At 43.1% G+C, this 15,876-nt stretch overlaps 1 long non-coding RNA gene across 2 annotated transcripts; it reads left to right on the forward strand.

Annotated features, from left to right (window-relative positions):
- Positions 1-1,387: 1,387 nt before the first annotated feature.
- On the forward strand, positions 1,388-13,358 carry LOC137339973 (uncharacterized). Of its 2 annotated transcripts, none has more exons than XR_010966668.1 (3): positions 1,388-1,536; positions 10,824-10,959; positions 11,105-13,358. It is a non-coding gene; the product is annotated as an uncharacterized lncRNA (long non-coding RNA). The 2 variants fall into 2 exon arrangements; XR_010966667.1 differs by lacking the exon at positions 1,388-1,536 and adding an exon at positions 9,915-10,043.
- The last annotated feature ends 2,518 nt before the right edge of the window (positions 13,359-15,876 follow it).

A 15,876-nucleotide genomic window follows, 5' to 3' on the forward strand; every position in this document is an offset into this window, starting at 1 on the left:
GCATCTTACCTCAGAGTCAGGACGACATCTATAATCCGTCTAACGCACTGGCAGAGGCGTTCCGCAGGCCTTCAGACTCTCCACCTGACAATAAACATACCTGGCGCTTCAATAAGAAATTACGCTAAACTGGTCTGTGCGGGGGCTTTGATAGAAAACATGGCACCCCTGCATCATTCGCGATCAGGGTCCGACACTGCTTTACGATAATTATTCCATAAACAAATTGACTTTTTATTTTAGCAACTACTATAGAGTAGATTCAGAGTAATCATAGAAATGTCAGTACAGGAGGAGGCCATTCAGCCCATTGTGCCAGAACTGGTGCTAGATTTCCCCCACCAGACCCATCCACTCCAATACCTTGCTCTTTTCCCCATACCCATTAATATTTCTTTTATTCACTTGTTAATCTAATTCCCCTTAAACATGATTGATAGTTTTAGTAGCCACTTGCGATAAAACATTCTATATCCTAATAACACTCTGTGTTTTAAGAATTCCTTCTCCTCTGACTAGTGAAAATAATCTTTTTCTACTAACCCTCTCCGAACCTTTCATAATTTGAAAACACTTTGATTAGATTCTGCTGTTAACCTTTCCCCTCCAGTGATTACAGCGTTAGTTCTTTAAGCTTCTCATCATATATATGTCCTTCCATCCCCGATATCATCCCAGTGAATGTACCTTACACCTTTTCCCGAGCTCCAATATCCTTTTTATAATGGGGGTGCCCAAAATGACACACAATTAATTGCTTTAGAACTTTTCTTCATTGGAACCCAGATCATCATAAATCAGTTCCAGGTACAATTCTCACACAATCTTAGAATTTCGAGAGACCATTCTCGTTCTCCCCCCTGATGTCATAGAATCAAACAGTGCAGAAGGAGGCCATTCGGCCCATCGTGTCTGTGCCGTCTCTTTGGAAGAGCTATCCAATTAGTCCTGCTCCCCAGCTCTTTCCCCATAGCCCTGCAAATTTCTCCTAATAAAAAAATCAAAGTATTATATAAAAATAGGGACACAATGTACGACTGTAGAATGGGGACTGCATGCTCTGGTATAATTATCATAGAATTATAGAAAATTTAAGGCACAGAAGGAGGCGATTCGGCCCATCATGCCCTCTAACCCTGCTTCTTCTAAAGTCTATACTTAGTCTTGACTCCCTGTGTGCAATGGCACAGGTTATCAATTAATATATTAAAAGTGATATTTGAAAAAAGTTAAAGAAAATAAATACAGCAATTTTGAAATTTACAAAATCCCTTGATCTCTCTGCTTCCTCCTTTAAGCAACACACGGCCTCGTGACTTCCTCCAGTGACAAGGTGAGGATATAACGGCTGACAAACCCTTCCCAGAGCAGTTGGAAAAAGATACAGCTGAGACAATTCACGGTCCAGAAAAAACATCTAACTAATTCTTCTGTCTGCAACTTCAGCGAATCCGAGTGCAGGTTTCTGCTGTTGGGCAGATGTGTGATTAGCACATGGGTCTCAGGAGGAAGCAGCTGGCAGGCCCGAAGCAGAGGGTAGGAAGAGACTAATTACAGGATAGGGCTCGCACCACCCTGGGGTGCAGAGAAACAACAACTGTTAGGTCAGACCTTCGCTCTCTCTGTTTCTCTCTCTTTTTCTCTCTCTCTCTCTGTTTCTTTCTCTCTGTTTTTCACTCTCTCTCTCTGTTTCTCTCTCTCTATTTCTCTTTCCCCTTCTGTTTCTCTCTCTCTGTTTCCCTCTCTCCCTCTCTGTTTTTCTTTCTCTCTCTGTTTCTCTGTGTTTCTCTCTCTCTCTGTTTCTCTCTCTCTCTGTATCTCTCTCTCTCTGTATCTCTCTCTCTGTTTCCCTCTCTCCCTCTCTGTTTTTCTTTCTCTCTCTCTCTGTTTCTCTCTCTCTCTGTATCTCTCTCTCTGTATCTCTCTCTCTGTTTCCCTCTCTCCCTCTCTGTTTTTCTTTCTCTCTCTCTGTTTCTCTGTGTTTATCTCTTTCTCTGTTTCCCTCTCCCCCTCTGTTTTTCTTTCTCTCTCTCTGTATCTCTCTCTCTCTCTGTTTCTCTCTCTCTCTGTATCTCTCTCTCTCTGTATGTCTCTCTCTGTCTCTGTTTCTCTCTCTCTGTTTCTCTGTGTTTCTCTCTCTCTCTGTATCTCTCTCTCTCTGTTTCCCTCTCTCCCTCTCCGTTTTTCTTTCTCTCTCTCTGTTTCTCTCTCTCTCTGTATCTCTCTGTGTCTCTGTTTCTCTCTCTCGGTATCTCTCTCTCTCTCTCTGTTCCTCTCTCTCTCTCTCTGGTATAATGTTTTACTGAGTGCGTTATACAGGAGAATGATTTTATCCCTTTAGACAGCACGATGGCAGGGGCATATTGGAGGGCCTTGGTCATAGTTAAAGTGGGATTTATTATAAATGCAGTACCCACTGTTTTCCTGCCCTTTTTTTGACTTCTTGCTCCAGCCTTTTGCCATCAGCATATTTTATTTTTCCATGGGACTTGCAAATTCAGTGTTTAAATCTGAATCACGTTGGGCTCAGCCATTTAGGACAGGAAGTAGCTGAGCCATCAGTCTAGGAAAGTCATGGGTCTGGGCCCTGGCCTTTGCCCAGTTTGTTGACCTCAGCAGAACAGCAGGACAGCGACAGTCGGCCTCAGTGCCCCTGGGTTAAGGAGGCCCAGGCTCACAGATAAAGAACGACTGGGGGCAAGTTCCCACGTGGGCTGTTCTAACTTATTCCACACTGCATTTTCTTTTTAAAAGATCCATCAACACCATCCAGTTTTGGACTGGGCCATCCTTAGATTGGCCGTATTCCTATTCCTCCCCCCCACCCCCCACCCCCCACCCCCCCAGCTATGTAGAATCATGCAGCACAAAAGGAGGCCATTCGGCCCATCGTACCTGTGCCGGCTCTTTGAAAGAGCAATCCCCTTAGTCCTATTAGTTCTGACGATGGGTCATCAACCTGAAACGTTAACTCTGTTTCTTCCTCCACAGATGCTGCCTGACTCGCTGAGTATTCCCAACATTTTCTGTTTTTATTTCAGATTTCCAGCATCCGCAGCATTTTGCTTTTGATCCCACTAGTCCCACTCCCCTGCTCTTTCCCCATCACCCTGCGAATTTTTCCTTTTCAAGTGTTTATCCAATTCCCTTTTGAATCTGCTTCGACCGATCTTTCAGGCAATGCATTCCAGATCACAACATCTCGCTGCATAAAAAAAATTCCCCTATTAACTGCTACTTCCGCTCTTTCTCACTGTTCAATAACAGTACTGATACTGAGTACCTATTTGTGGAGTAAGGAGGAGTGAACAAAATGGGCTGAGCTTATAGTGGAAAAATGTAGTGTTTGATTGCAGCAATTTGGTCCAGCTACTGGGTGTAGATGATTTTTTTTAGTGTAATGGTGTTTGACTCACTTCTGGAGCTAACTAAAAGTCTATGGAGGAAACTGGAAGGTCTTGGAGGGATAGTTGGTCAGGCGCCCGGACACTGAGAGGAAGCTGTAGAAAGAAAGTGAGAGGTCCATCCAAAGAGATCGAGAGTCAAAGACCAGCCCCGAAGGGAAGAGGAGGGAGAGAGCCATAGGCGGAGAGAAGGAAGTGGAGTCAGTACCTTGTTTCAGCAATGTAGCGGGGGGTGGGGGGAAGCAACATAAAAGAAACACTGAAAACATGAGCAGAAAAAAATAACAGAAATTCAACAAAGAGAAGTGAAGAGAGGAGATACTAATTCATAATCAGGGACAGGGACTCACCATAATTAACGTAAGCAAATTAACAGTAGTGAAGAAAATAATGGCACTAAAGAGTGACAAATCCCCAGGACCAGATGGTTCCCATCCCAGGGTTTTAAAGGAAGTAAGTGGGAACATTGCAGATGCCCTCACTAGAAATTTCCAAAGTTCTCTCGATTCAGGAACCGTTCCTTTAGATTGGAAAATTGCACATGTCACTCTGTTATTTAAGAAAGGTGAGAGGGGGAAACCAGGGAATTATAGACCAGTTAGTCTAACATCTGTTGTCGGTAAATTACTAGAGTCTATAATTAAGGATAGAGTGACTGAACACCTTGAACATTTTCAGCTGATCAGAGAAAGCCAGCATGGATTTGTAAAGGGTAGGTCATGCCTGATGAACCTGATTAAATTTTTTGAAGAGGTGACTAAAGTAGTGGACAGGGGAATGTCTATGGATGTTATTAATATGGACTTCCAGAAGGCATTCGATAAAGCCCTTCATAAGAGACTGTTAGCTAAAGCTGAAGCTCATGGAATTGAGGGCAAATTATTGACCTGGTTAGGAAATTGGCTGAGCGGCAGGAGACAGAGAGTAGGGATAATGGGCAGGTACTCAAATTGGCAGGATGTGACTAGTGGTGTCCCACAGGGATCTGTGTTGGGGCCTCAACTATTCACTGTATTTATTAACAACTTAGATGACGTGTTAGAGAGCCATATATCCAAGGTTGTCGATGACACAAAGATAGGCAGCATTGTAAGCAGTGTAGATGGAAGCATAAAATTACAGAGATTAAGTGAATGTGAAAAACTGTAGCAAATGGATTTTAATATAGGCAAGCGTGAGGTCATCCACTTTGGACCTAAAAAGGATAGATCAGGGTACTTTCTAAATGGTGAAAAGCTCGAAACAGTGGAGGTCCAAAGAGACTTAGGGGTCCATGTACATAGATCTTTAAAATGTCATGGACAGGTCCAAAAAATAATCAAAAAGGCTAATGGAATGCTGGCCTTTATATCTAGAGTACTAGAATACAAGGGGATAGAAGTTATGCTACAGCTATACAAAGCCCTGGGTTAGACCACACCTGGAGCACTGTGTTCAGTTCTAGGCACCGCATCTTTGGAAGGAGATATTGGTGGTGGAGGGAGTGCAGCGTAGATTTACTAGAATTAGACTCGAAGGGTTAAATTACGAGGCGAGATTACACAAACTGGGGTTGTATTCCCTCGAATTTAAAAGATTAAGGAGTGATTTGATTGAAGTTTTTAAGATATTAAGGGGAACTGATAAGGTAGATAGAGAGAAACTATTTCAGCTGGTTGGGGAGTCTAGGACTAGGGCACATAGCCTAAAAATTAAAGCCAGGACTTTCAGGAGTGAAGTTAGGAAACACTTCTACACGCAAAGGGAGGGAGAAGTTTGGAACTCTCTTCCGCAAACGGCAGTTGATGCTAACTCAATTGTTAATTTCAATTCTGAGATTGATAGATTTTTGTTAACTAAAGGTATTAAGGGATATGGGGCTAAGGTGGGTATACGGAGTTAGGTCACAGATCAGCTGTGATCTTATTGAATGGCGGAACAGGCTTGAGGGGCTAAATGGCCTACTCCTGTTCCTACGTTACTACAAAGATTATAATATAACCTCAGATTTAGGAGAAAACTCCTATATGTACTGAAAAGAAAACACATGGCACTGTATATACTTTTCTATAAGTTTCCTTAGTGCATTGGCTCGTGTAAACAGGAAAGTGGAACAAAATTGCAGGGGGAATACAGGAAAACATTTGAACTACAGGAAATGTTTTAACAGGATATGGGAGCACTGAATTAGCAAATATGTTCCGAGCTTAGGGCCATTCATTATAAAAAAAGACAAGGAGACAATAATACGTTTCACTTTTTGCTTTATGCTAGAAGTCTATCTATCAAAATGGAACTGACTGCCATTCATTTTTGGTACGCGACCCAACAGCCTTGATATTTTTGGATTGGGTTGCCAACATTGGCTGGATGTGTTCCTGGAGATTTCATCTCATGACCTCTAACCACCCCGTCCCCCCCCCACTTACACATGCTTCCGCCATTGGTCCATCCTCGCCATACCAATTGGAAAGCGAGCAGACTCTTTGTTACCCGATCAGATGATTCTTGACTGTCAGTCAAACAGCCATTTTTCCCCATCTCCAACATTTTTTATAACTAATAATCAAAAGTGTTCAAAGAAAATGAAAATAAAAACGCACCATTTTTCTAATGCCACCACCACCGCCCCCACCCCCCCCCCCCGACTCCCCCCACCCCCATGATTTTTCCCAAGTTGCTCGCAGCAGTGCCCAGGAGATCAATCTTTAATTCCTGGAGACTCCAGGGCAAACCTGGAGGGTTGGCAACCTTTAGCGAGACATTGCAAGTTTCTGCCGTTAGTGTGAGCTGTGCTTTTTTTTTGAAGCAACAAATTGGAAGCTCGGCAGACTGGAATCTATTGGCAGTAAATTCAGTTTGATTATCCAGCCAAGGTTATTCCGTTAATCAATAATGGACTGTATAGGGCCTTTAGGGAAAGCCTGATAAGGCTAATGGCCTTCTAATAAGGCAATTTATGCTGAGCTGTGCGAGTTCAGTGCCACACTGAATTCTCCCTGCCCATATTTAAGTGCGAGGGACAATAAAACAAAACACTTACTGCGGCGTTTCCATGTGAGATTTGTATTCAAGGTGAAAGATGGTAGACATGGGAAATAGAACATTATCGGCATCAAGCAATCCCAGGTCAGAAATAGTGGCTGGATGGAGAGTAAATCTTCCTCTAACCTACTCCTGGCAATGCACTTTGTCCAACCAAACCCCCTGCCAATGTTATATTAAATTATATTCTTAGACAAATGTGCTCTGGTGATGAGATTATCTATCTACAGTATTTGATCAGCGCTGCTTTATAATGTTAGTTCCAGTGTGTAGTTTTCATCCTGATAGGTTTGTGTATCTTGTACACTTGTCATTTAACTTTGTGCTACATCAGTCCTAAGATGGATTCCATTCACTCGACCAGCGTGCCTCCTAACCGAGAGGTCTGAGGACTGATGATAATTGTTCCTCGGGCCTCATTAACACACGACGTGAGCCTCCAGCACTGGTTGCGCCTCCGCAGTTGGGTGGGTGGGGGGTGTGATGGGGAGGTGGGGGAGTGGAGTGGGGTGGAGCATTGGGGGTGGTGTGGTGGTGGGGGTTGGGGTTGGGGTCGGGAGTTGGGGGTGGTGGGGTTGTCGATCGTGACTCGTGCTCCTCAGAATTGGGGGTTGCAGGGGTCACTGAAGAATCCGATTCCTGCTCCGCTCATCGAGACTCATTTCTTGATCGGGGCCTTCGACAGGAGTCAGGCCCCTAATTTACATTTTTTTTTGGGCCTCACCCCTGTTTTACGCTTCCGCCCGGGAGGCCTGAAGAAAAGGCCCCACGAATTTAGCAGTGGGACCAATGCCTGTACACAATCTGCACAGGCGTCGGTCCCTCTGCTAAGTTGCTATGCACCCAGTTTACGCCTGAAAAATGAATGCAACACATTCCAATTTCTACCCCTATGTCTGCCTCATTGGCACAGAAATACATGATCAAAAATTAATCACAGTAAAGACTCTCCTTGATGGAGTGTTATGTTTAAGATGCTTCTGAGCCCATTGACATTTTGTCAGTCCCACTGTAAACTGTGCCAGTGTATTATAAAATTGTTCAGATAATAACAGTCTGGTTGAGAGGTGAAAACTGCTGTTGGGGGGGGGGGGGGAGGGAGTGAGTGTGACCATCCCAAGCCATGAGATGTTAGACACTTAAGATTTTGTTTGCTTTACAACCTTCAAGGAAAATTGCTTTTAACTTCAGAGGGGAAAGTACTTTTAAAACACAAGAATCTTTCAGTGGTCAGCCGCCCCTTTAAGGCGCTGCTTCATGCCCGTGCTTTGTGGCTTCCCTCGCTGGATTTCCCCACCCTCCCAAAACAGTGAGCTGCCCATTAGTGCTTGAAACTTGTGGGCAGCTGACCAATTCGATGTAAATGAGGACAGTCCATCTGGAATGGTTCGGGCCCCTCGCAGATGGCATCGGGTGGCATGTGATCCCTCCGCTCGCTGCCCATCAGATGTATTCCTAAGGCCAAAGTCAGGGCCACTGCCTCTGGACAATACTAAAGCGCACGTCTCTTCAAGCTTATTGACAGGGAACTTCACAATCCACAGAGAACTTCTGCACAATCTCTAGGGACAAATCAATAAGAACTCCACGCTGCCAGACATTTCATTGAATTTTGTCCGGGTGGTGCGACGGCTGTTTTAAAAACATGTCTTTAATGCTGTCCGGAAAGTACCCAATACTGCACTCATATAACAGTTCTATTTCCCAAGCCAACAGTCTCTGAGTGAGACTGCCTACTGTGCCCTCCCATCTCCTATAAGGCACCCTTGGGTGGTTGTTATATGGAAGGCACAATATAAGTGTAAGCTGTTCTTAAAGGTTATACATTTTGTGCCAAGTTTCAGTCTTCTGCTTAGAACTTGGTTAAGACTAACCAAACTCATTTCACTTACAGCCTTGAGCACCTGGCATTTATTTTATTCAAAGTGAGTCAGTGTCTCTCTTTGCAGCTATTTTGTCTTGTCTTTAACTTGTTGCATAGAGCAGCAGCTCGGCAATGAGCTCATCTGACTTCTGGCCCAAAATGGCTTCCAGCTCATTAACTCCTCTTTTGCCAAGAGAAGAAGAATGCACAGAATTGGAGGTAACCTCGTTATATTGGGAGGTAGGAGATGCTGAGTAGGGAAGAAGAATTTGTTCTCTGATTGACGGGGTGTAACAAATGGTGTTCCGCAGGGGTCTGTACTGGCATCTCAGCTTTTCATCACATATATTAATGACTTGGATGAAGGAATAGAGAGTTGTATATCCAAGTTTGCAGGTGACACTAAGTTAGGAGGCTCAGTACATTCTGTAGATGGGAGGCGGAAGTTATAAAGAGACTTAGAAAAACTAAGAGAGGGCAAAACTATGGCAGGTGAAGTTCAATGTGGGAAAATGTGAGGTCATCCATTCTAGATCTGAGAAAGACAAATCAGAATATTTTCTTAATGGTGAGAAACTATGATTTGTGAAGGAGCAAAAGGATTCAGGTATCCATGTACACAAATCACTAAAAGCTAGTGCACAGGTACAAAATGTAACCAAAAAAGCTAATGGAATGTTGTCCTTTATCTCAAGGGGACTGGAATTTAAAAGTAAGATAGTGACCCTTCAGTTGTACGGAGCCTTGGTCAGATCCTATCTGGAGTACTGTGTTCAGTTTCGGGCACCAAACTTCAGTGAAGATATATGCCGTTGAAATTGGTAGAGCACAGATTCACTAGAATGATACTAGAGCTTAAAGGGTTAAATTATGAGGACATGTTGCAATAAACCTGGCTTGTATTCCCTTGAGTTTAGAAGGTTGAGAGGCAATCTAATCAAGGTGTTTAAAATGATTAAGGGATTTGATTGAGTGGATGCAGAGAAACTTTTTTCCTCTGGTGGGGGAATCCAGAACAAGGGGGCATACTCTTAAAATTAGAGCTGGGCCATTTAGCCAGGAAGCACTTTTTCACACAGAGTATCGGAAACCTGAAACTCTCCCCCAAAAGGCCGTGGGTGCTGGGTCAATTGGAGCTTTCAAGACTGAGATCGATATATTTTTGTCGGGTGAGGGTATCAAGGAATATGGAGCAAAGACAGGAAAATGGAGTTGAGGTACAGATCAGCCATGATCTAACTGAATGGCAGAACAAGTTCGAGGGGCTGAATGGCCTTCTCCTATGTTCTGTGTTTTACAGGCTACTTCACTTAAAGCAAACGATGCAACAGTGACTCCAACATTTTCATTTTGGGATTCGTTAATGATGGTAAAAACCTGTTGTTTTTCTTAAATGTAACAGCAAGGTTTTTGGTGGTAAGTTTTACTTGATTTTTTTTAAGAGGAAATGATAGTGCTGGCAGGAAACTAAAAATGCTCCAGGATCAGCCAAAGACACTTAACAGTATGATTCACTCAAAGGTTTCATACAGCAGGTTGCAAAGGATAGCTGTTTACCCCCTCCCTTCCTTAGAATGAGAAAAGACAAAAGGTCAGGTTTGAGATGCTCCAAGGAGGTCTGTGCGTCACATTCTCAGATCGAGCAGAACAATGATGTGAGATTTTGCTCGGTGTGTGGAGAAAGGCTTCACATTTAAATCAGAAAGCGCTGCTCAACGTTGAACTGCTAGGCTCCCTCCTAAACCCTTCAGGTTGGTAAATATCTCACAAATTAAATTATAATTCATTTATTTTAAGCGTATTATGATAAATTAAAGATACGATTTTACAAGGAAACTATACATATTTCATACAACAACAACAACGTGCATTTATACAGCGCCTTTAACAAAGTAAAACATCCCAAGGCGCTTCACAGGAGTGTAATCAGACAAAACTTGACACCGGGCCACATGAGATATTAGGACAGGTAACCAAAAGCTTGGTCAAAGAGGTAGGTTTTAAGGAGAATCTTAAAGAAGTAGAGAGAGGTAGAGAGGAGGAGAAGTTTAGGGAGGGAACTCCAGAGCTTAAGGACTAGGCAGCTGAAGGCACGGCCACCAATGGTGGAGTGATTAAAATCGGGGATGCACATGAGGCAAGAATTGGAGGAGCGCAGAGATTGCGGAGAGTTGTAGGGTTGGAGGAGGTTACAGAGATAGGGAGGGCGAGGCCATGGAGAGATTTGAAAGCAATATATATATATATATTGTTTCAGTACATATATACGTATTTCAGTTTCTAGAGATTAAATCACTTTAGTTTTTATCTTTTTAATATTTTCCTTTTTTCCTTCTTTAGAGTCATTCTCTTAACACCAAGAATTGCTGAATGAAAATTGTAATCAGTCAACCAGTTAGATCCAGACTGAAGTCAGTTAGTCTGCAAGATGGAGTTTGTAAACAGATGATGGTGAATGCTGCCTTATATAAAGCTGTTTTAAACCTTGCTTAATAACTGCATTCTTTTATCATTAAACTCCGGACTATTAGGAACTCCAGAACTCCAGCAACAATACAGGAGCAACACAAGCCGCACCGAGGACAATTAAAATGATGAAAGAAATGAAAGGGTAACAATCCATTTACGACTACTTCCAACAAAACCATCTAAATTCTTTTAAGTACAGTAAGTACCTGTTGAGACATTGCACCATCTTTGACAAAACCCGACAATGCTCCAACCCTTTACTTTTCAACAGATCTTGAGGAAAACATGCGTTCTGATGAAAGGTCATCGACCTGAAATGCCAATTCTGTTCCTCTCTCCACAGATGCTGCCTGACCCGCTGAGTGTTTCCAGCATTTTCTATTGCTATTTGAGGAAAACATTGGCTGAAACAGCTCAGTTAATGATTATAAAGGGAGATGAGTGTGTATGTTTTCTGCTGTGAGCTTTGCCTAAACCCCCCTCTGATTGCCAGGAATTGGATTTAGAAGATGTAGACTTTGGATCCAACAAATAAAAATGTAGAATTTTCCAACTGTGTTGCCAAGTGAGCCATCACTTAAGACTCAGACGTTTACCCACCACAAGACAATCACTGACTTGGAAGCCTTCCTACTATTAAACTGACATATACCAGCTTTAAACAGTGGCTTTTCCCAGCTGCCAGGATAGAGGCGACAAACTTTAGGTGTGTTAAAATGGTGCGGGGTCATTTCTACCTTTTGGTACGCACAGGTTGCCATTTACTTTTGAAGGGATGGGTCAGCTCATCTAAAGTGGACTAAATGGGGACAGTTTCTAAAGTGCTTAGTGTGGGCTGTTTGGAACATGACCTCAGATTTGCTTTTATCCTCAATGTCTGATTCAAATGGATTATTTTCGTTGAATGGAAAGAAATTATAGTTTCAATGTTCATATGTGATCATTTATATCAGTGAATTCTTGCTCGGTTATTTGTTCAGTGAGTCACTGAGGCATTCTCTCAAACACATTGCTAATTAAAGAAAGAAAGAAAGAACTTGCATTTATGTAGCACCTTTCACAATCTCAGGATGTCCCAAAGCGCTTTACAGCCACTGAAGTACTTTTGCAGTGTAGTCACTGTTGTAATGTAGGAAACGCGGCAGCCAGTTTGCGCACAGCAAGATCCCACAAGCAGCAATGAGATAATGACCAGATATTCTGTTTTATTGGCCAGGACACCGGCGAGAACTCCCCTGCTCTTCTTCAAAATAGTGCCTTGGGATCTTTTACGTCCACCTGAGAGCGGGTGGAGCCTCGGTTTAATGTCTCATCCGAAAGACGGCACCTCTGACAGCGCAGCACTCCCTCAGTACTGCACTGGAGTGTCAACCTAGATATTAAAGACAATATCCACAATCAATGATACATCACTGACATTCAGTGTGGGGCTCTGAAGAGTTATGGGTTTGTCACACGTGTGAAAGACCTTTGTAATGCCAGCATGGTATTCCATATAGATAATTTACTTTCAAACTGTTCAAGTTAAAATTGCTCCTACTTAACAATTCTTCAATATGGTGGTATTGACTTGCAAGGCAGACTCTTCACAGGCCTAGTCCAGAGGTATCCAACATCATTGAGTCTGCAAACAAGACCATCGAGTCTGCAAACACTCGGAAATAACAATATCGAGTTACATCGAGTTACATCGAAACTACAGCACAGAAACCGGCCATTTGGCCCAAATGGTCCATGCCAGCATTTATGCTCTACATGAGCCTCCTCCTTCCCTACTTTATCTAACCCTATCAGGATATCCTTCTACTCCTTTCTCCCTCATGTGCTTATCTAGCTTCGCCTTAAATGCATCTATGCTATTTGCCTCAACTACTCCTTGTGGTAGAGAGTTCCACATTCTTACCACTCTCTGGGTAAAGGCGTTTCTCCTGAATTCCCTCTTGGATTTATTAGCGACTATTTTATATTTACGACCCTGAGCTTTGGACTCCCCCACAACATTGGAAACATTTTCTCTATGTCTACTGAACCCTTTCAATATCTTAAAGACCTCTATCAGGTCACCTCTCAACCTTCTCCTTTCTAAAGAAAAGGAGCCCAGCCTGTTCAGTCTTTCTTGATAAGAAAATCCTCACAGTTCTGTTATCATCCTTGTGAATCTTTTTTGCACCCTTTCCATTGCCTCTATATCCTTTCTATGATCTGGAGATTATTGCATCTGTGACCCTCGCGTCCTGACCTAGTTCTCACTATGGGACTAGATCTGTGATATCCACACGGAGCCACTGGGGCCCAGCTCTGTTTAGATGCAATGTCTGCTTGTGCAGGAATGAGCCAACCTCAGCCCATAATGCAAGGCTGGCTCATTAACATAATTTCGAAGTGCTTTGCATACTTTGAAGTGCAGTGATGTGGCAGCCATTCTGCACTCAACAAGTTGTGATAAGGCACTATATAAAGGCAAGTCTTTCTTTCTAAGTATCAACGTAGCTGCCCATGGGCCAATCCACCAATGAATGTCCTGCAGTATATATGTGAATAAATTAACTTTGCATACTTTCAAATCTGTCCTCTTAATAGCTGATAACCCTGATTGCTTTCTCCATTCTTGTATCAAATATTTATTGTGCAATATTTCATATGTGGGATGTGGCTTATGAAGAAGAAAATATTACCCATAATGAAAGGCCTATAATACCAAGAATAGTCTAGTTCTCTATCAGGACTCAACACTTTATCATAGAATGATGCAGCACAGAAGGAGGCCTTTTGGCCCTCTCTGAAAGAGCTATCCAATTAGACTCATTTCCCTGCCCTTTCACCATAGCCCTGCAAATTTTTCCCCTTCAAGTATTTATCCAATTCCCTTTTGAAAGTTATTATTGAATCTGCTTCCACCACCCTTTCAGGCAGTGCATTCCAGATCATAACAACTCGCTGCATAAAAAAAATTCTCGTTATCTCCACTCTGGTTCTTTTGCCAATTACCTTTAAATCTGTGTCCTCTGGTTACTGACCTTTCTGCCACTAGAAACAGTTTCTCCTTATTTACTCTATCAAAACCCTTCATGATTTTGAACACCTCTATTAAATCTCCCCTTAACCTTCTCTGTTCTAAGGAGAACAATTCCAGTTTCCCTCCAGTCTCTCCACATAACTGAAGTCCTGCATCCCTGGCACCATTCTAGTAAATCTCCTCTGCAACCTCTCTAAGGCCTTGGTAACGTTCCTAAAGTGTGGTGCCCAGAATTGGCCGCAATACTCCAGCTGGGGCCTCACCAGTGTTTTATAAAGGCTTAGCTTAACTTCCTTGCTTTTGTACTCTATGCCTCTGTTTATAAAGCCAGGGATCCCATATGCTTTTTTAACAGCCTTCTCAAATTGTCCTGCCACTCTCAAAGATTTTTGTGCGTGCACCCCCAGGTCTCTCTGTTCCTGCACCCCTTTTAAAATTGTACCATTTAGTTTATATTGCCTCTCCTCATCCTTCCTACCAAAATGCATCATTTCACACTTCTCTGCGTTAAATTGCATCTGCCACGTGTCTGCCCATTTCACCAGTCTGTCTATGTCCTCCTGCAGTCTGTTACTATCCTCCACGTTGTTTACTCATGATCAACAATCGAGAGAGTCACCTTTAAAATTGTGCTCCTAAAAGGAAAGAAAGAACTTGTATTTCTACAGCACCTGTCACGACTTCAGGACATCACAAAGCGCTTTGCAGCCAATGAAGTACTTTTTGAAGTGTAGTCACTGTTGTAATGTAGGAAACGCAGGGCAGCCAATCTGCACACAGCAAGCTCCCACAAACAGCAATGTGATAATGACCAGATAATCTGTTTCAGGTGTTGGTTGAGGGATAAATGTTGACCAGGACACCGGGAGAACTCCCCTGCTCTTCTTCAAATAGTGGCATGGGATTTTTTACGTCCACCTGAGAGGGCAGGCTCGGTTTAACGTCTCATCCGAAAGTACTCTACAAAGATTTATCTTACATTATGGATGACCATTTTGCGCAGCTATTAAATTGTAAAAGAAAGTACTACAATCTAGACTAGTAAATGTAGGGGGCTCCTGGGGACCTTTCCTAGATCCTTAAGTGCTGTCGGTCACGCTAAGTTAAGTCTGACTGCCTCTTTATTGCTCTACACACTGAACCCCTAATACTTACAAAGGGAGAGATTTCGATGAACATCCTCACGTTCTCATCTCAAACAAACGACAATTGAAGTCATTTTTCATTTACTTAAGGCAGTCCAGGTTTCAGCATAATTAAATGTTATTCCTGCGGGCCTCAGATTACAGGCCCGCAGGAAATGGTCAGATCTGCTGGTCAGACTTATATGTAGAGGGCAGTGTGGAGAAGGGCCAGATATTTTAATCGGTATATTGACGGGGTTCATTTCAGACAAAACCTAGTTGAAGAAGCTCAACTCTGCCTCGTTGAAGTAAGATTTAATCCCCGTCCTGGAAAGAACTCTGAACTGAATTCTGGGCCTGAGATGAGCAAGGTTCAAGCTCATTAATTGAATGTCCCGATTGTGCCAAATTTAGAATTCCAGGCTTTGGATGGGTTTATTCTTTGACAAAAAATATTGCTGTCAGCCACATATAAAGGGACAATAGGGCTGGTTGAGGATCTCCCTGTGAGGAACTACCCTCGCAGAGGGCACAGTCAGGAAATCGTAGGCCCGCAGCTCATGATCTATCCATCAAAGTTAATGGGCCCAAAGTAATGGGCTGTAGCTGTACAATTTCCCGCCTTGCGCTCTCTGAGTGTCGCTGCTCGCTGGGCTGCCCTCAGTGGGAATCAACCCTAACCCTAAAATGTCTCCAATGAGTCTCCTCATTATTATGCCGGTTGTCAAGGAAACAGCTGAAATCTGTGGCTGGTTCAAGGATAGGTATGTTTTCTCATTCCTCTCCTCTCCTCTCCTGAAGGGTCTGACTCATGCTTTTTTTTTTATTCGTTCATGGGATGTGGGCGTCGCTGGCGAGGCCGGCATTTATTGCCCATCCCTAATTGCCCTTGTGAAGGTGGTGGTGAGCCGCCTTCTTGAACCGCTGCAGTCTGTGTGGTGAAGGTTCTCCCACAGTGCTGTTAGGAAGGGAGTT

This window comes from Heptranchias perlo, chromosome 21 (genome assembly GCF_035084215.1).
Source record: "Heptranchias perlo isolate sHepPer1 chromosome 21, sHepPer1.hap1, whole genome shotgun sequence".
Lineage (NCBI taxonomy): Eukaryota > Metazoa > Chordata > Chondrichthyes > Hexanchiformes > Hexanchidae > Heptranchias > Heptranchias perlo.